The following is a 4,364-nucleotide window of genomic DNA, read 5'->3' as shown; positions in this document are numbered from 1 at the left end:
TACTTGTGAGCATATCACTCTCCCGAGTGATCGCGCTGCAAAGCAATACATATTTCATCCATCATATACCATTCAATCAATTCAAAACCATTGCGATTCATAACGACGTTCTTATATAATATGAGTCTCGAGAGTATACAACTCTTCGCAGACTATAGATACTCGAAAACGTATTGCTTACTCGAGTAAACACAAAACTTATACTGTGCTCGCGCACACATCTAACTCGACTCCTAGTAGCACATATAAGAGGGGATGTCTTTGTAAAACGTTTGAAAAATCGATGAAAACGATGATAACGTTCAAAAGACATGACTGGAAATTCCTATAGTCCGCAGTAGTTCCTAGGAAGTAACTGACTCTTTCCTATACTCCAATCACAAGAGAACAATGGCCTAGGAACACTAAACTATTGCTCTGATACCACCTTTGTCACGACCCAAATTTATGAGTCGCGACCGGCGCTAGGGAATGGGAGTGGTAGCTCCAAAACCCGTAGCAAGCCTAAAAACCTGTGTAAATTCTTTTGCAAATTAAATCATATTTCATATATCAAAATACATGTGACCCCATTTTACAAAAGCATCAGAGTGAAAATGCGTTATACAAATACATAGACAAAAACATCTAGACTACTGCGGACTGCTAGAATGAAAACCTTTTTTTACTTCTTGTGCAAATGACTTTCGAGAATCAAAACTTCGGAAGCTTGACTCTTCAAATCATATCATACTATCCCTGAAAAATGGGAGGAGCAACGGGGTCAGTATAAAACTGAGCGAGTTCACCAAATTACACGCAATATCACATAAAGGGTTAAAACCGTTGAAAACCCATTTTATATATAGAAAATACTCTTTTGAAATCATATTGCATACCCTGTTTACTTTTCTTCATAACTCTTTGTTTATTTCATAAACTTATAGTTTATACATATTTGACAGCTTTGATTTCTTATTATGGTATTGATATTTTTTCTTTCTCGTTTTGTTGCAATAATTTTCGATCGAATCTTAAATCTTAGGTTATATCATCATGATTCTAAATCGAATTAAGTCATTGGCAAGTCTCTTGTGACTTGGTCCTTATGGTTGGGTCCCGAGATAGTTCAACCGAGTTACCTTTAACCATGTGGCACAGTCCCGAGATAGTTCGACCGAGTTACTCATGCCACTACTTAATCCCAAGTTGTAAGTCCCGAGATAGTTCAACCGAGTTACTCACCAGACACAGGTCCCGAGATAGTTCAACCGAGTTACCTTCGTGTCTGCATTCGGACTCTGCACCCTGCAAGTCTTTTGAACTTAACTGTCGATTCATATAATTCCTATTGACATTTAATAGGAGTGTTTGTTCACATTGTGTCTCGATCTTGTTTCGTATTAATTCTCGATGTATCGCACTTACTTTTATTTCGTATGAGTTCCGAGGACTATCATCGAGAATGGATGAGATACAGGTCCCGGGATAATTCTACCGAGTTCCACCTTGTATCTCAGTTCTTATTATTGAATATGTTAGAGTACACTTTTCTTATCTCATGTATTTATCATTTCGATGCTTTATGTTGGGTTTTCTTGATCCTTTATGGACCATGACATGCACAATACAATCTAAGGGCATACATTTATAACACACGCACAATAGGGTATTGATTTCATTTAATAGTACATATTGGAATGTACTACATTTCTTTATTCTTATATTATCGACACTTGTGTGTCATTTGACATTTGATTGCATTTTATATTGCTTTACCCTTCCCCGGTATTTTAAGCATTTATGATATTTTCCATTTAATACGTTATTATCAAGATAACATAATTCGATAAACAAGCATTTTCAAATCATACAATATATATTACTTTTCAATAATATGATATAATTTATTCATATAGCTCGTCGTATTAAAATATACGGCTTTATGAATATTAACGAGTAATTTAAAGTGTACTCACCACTTGCTATCCAAATTCTTCAAATAAGCTTGACAATATCTCGATCCATTCGCCTCGAGCCTTATCGATAGTCGCTTCTTCGAGTCTACGCAAATTCGATAACGCTACGAATTAATAAAATTTCTAAGTATAACTAATTTATCAAAAAAGCTATTTTTCTAGTCTACTTCGGCTAACAAAACTCTTATCTAAAAATAGTCCGACCCCAAAAAATAAATTGACATTCTTAAATTTCGGAATGTCGCCTACAACTTTTGTGTAGGTCTCGGAATGAAATTCGCACCCGAAGGTGTCGGAATCTAGCCCATAAGGTTTTTACATAGGGCTGTCCTAAAACTGCAGACCTGCTCTGAGCAAAACAATGTTTTGCTCAATTTGATAATCTTAGAGGCAGAATTAGAGAAAACTTAAAGCTAGCCAATTGTAGTTAACATCTCAAAGTTTCCGTGCCAACAAACGGAACTTGATTCCGAGTTATAAAACTCGAGATATTGCTCTCACAATACCTCTATTCTGCAGTACAAAATTCTGCCAAAATCGTCAAACTAATTTTCGCCGACTCGTTTCGTAACTATTTAGTGTTGAAACTAAACCTAACAATTTCAGAACTCTAACACCAATTCAATCCAGCCTCTAAATACTTCAATTATCAATCATAATTCATAGCTAAGTTTCATCAAACTAACACAACCTAAATCATTCATTATTATCCAATACTATCATCATTTTTTTCATCAAACTTCACCATCACCTTAATCAATTAAACTCAACTTGTTTCAGCTCTAATAAACTCACATTAAAGCATGAATCCAACATTTGATCATCACTTCATCCATCAAGTTTAGGGGCCGAAACCCTTGTCCATTTTCAAGTCAAATTGCATTCAATCACAACACAATTGCAATGGTCAAAACACCAACTTATTAATCATCATCATTATCATAGCAAAAGTAAATCCTAAGCCATAAAACTCATCCAACATATCAATCAAAACATAGATAATTTCAGAATTCACCTCACCTTGGATTGTTGATCATGGCCAAACACTTCAAGCTCAAATTCACCATCAACTTTGCTTCAATTCAACTCAAGAACACCTATGATCATCAACACATAAAATCCCCAAATCAATCCTCAAAACCCTTAACATATACCTCACACACAATTCAAAACTTTCATCCTACATCAAAACAACCATTAGACTAAACTTAAATCCTCAATTTATTCATCATACACATCATTTCCACCATTGGAATCATCATCCCCATTTTAACTAATCAAACCCGAAAGTTACAGCCCTAACCCTAACCTCAAGATGTGATTATTACCTTGAAAAATAGGGCTAGATCAGTAGCTATCCTTCTTCTCGTTCCGTAGCCACAAGAATCGTCCAATTTCGTTGAGAAACGAAGAAGTTATGCTCCTTTGAAATTTGGTTGATGATCTTCCATGGAAAAAGGGTGGAGTACGAAATTTGGGAGCTGCAAATGATAAGCTTGCTGAGTTTAAACTCATATGCAAGTGGCTTAAATAAATGAGACAAAAGTCTCCTTTAGTCCTTGAGTTTGCCACCTCCTCAACCTCTAACTTTTAACTTTTTTTTCGTCCAATTTAGTCCACTAATCCTTTAATCATTCGATTCTCGATGAATTCCGTATTATTTATTTTCCAAATAAATAATATTAGTATCATATTTTATAATATCACTTTTCAACAATTTATTTTTGCAATTTTGGCCAAAAATGCTCAAATTTCCATTTTGAGCTAATTTGCACTTTTTCTCACTTTTTCGTCCAATTTTCATATTAATGACTATCGATAACCACTTTATCGATATTATTTTCTTATCTTGAGAAAATAGAGTAAAACACAACTTCCTCCGGAAGTTTTTGGTTAAAAGTCCACTTTAGCCCTTAAAGTGGCTAATTTGCACTTTAACCCTTATTCTTAACTAATCGTCAAACTTTCTTCTAAAATGATTTCGTATACTTACGCAACTTTGACGATCATTTATTAATAATATTTCACGGACCTTGACGTGAATATTATAAGCTCTGGCTTTCCAACTTATTTTATTTTATTCCCTTTTTGTCTCGATTAAATACAATTTATCGCATAATAATTTTTCATTTAAATTATTATTCTACGATAATTCCAATTAATCTGATATTCTCGTTCTTAATCTTTACGATTATGTCTCGTGGCACTACACGTAATACCTCAAAATTTAGGTTATTACAGCATGCATTCCTAATGATGCCCATTAGGTAGCATGTTCCAACTAGAAGCCATAATATAAAAACAGTTCGAAATATACGTACAGTATATATATTTAATATTAAAATAGCAATTTACTTAATAAAGCGGTAAATAGTAAGTACAAACTCATTGCTTGCTAATCCACGT

The 4,364-nt window shown here is 34.2% G+C and overlaps 1 long non-coding RNA gene across 1 annotated transcript; it reads right to left on the bottom strand.

Annotated features, from left to right (window-relative positions):
- Window positions 1-549: 549 nt before the first annotated feature.
- Window positions 550-3,431, bottom strand: LOC130015718 (uncharacterized). The gene is made up of 4 exons (XR_008791049.1): window positions 3,287-3,431; window positions 2,979-3,055; window positions 1,959-2,043; window positions 550-738 (listed from the first exon to the last, which is right to left on the bottom strand). It is a non-coding gene; the product is annotated as an uncharacterized LOC130015718 (long non-coding RNA).
- Window positions 3,432-4,364: the final 933 nt, after the last annotated feature.

The sequence above is a fragment of the Mercurialis annua genome, linkage group LG6 (assembly GCF_937616625.2).
Source record: "Mercurialis annua linkage group LG6, ddMerAnnu1.2, whole genome shotgun sequence".
In the NCBI taxonomy this organism is placed as follows: domain Eukaryota; kingdom Viridiplantae; phylum Streptophyta; class Magnoliopsida; order Malpighiales; family Euphorbiaceae; genus Mercurialis; species Mercurialis annua.
This window is presented reverse-complemented; position numbering and strand designations above follow the sequence as displayed.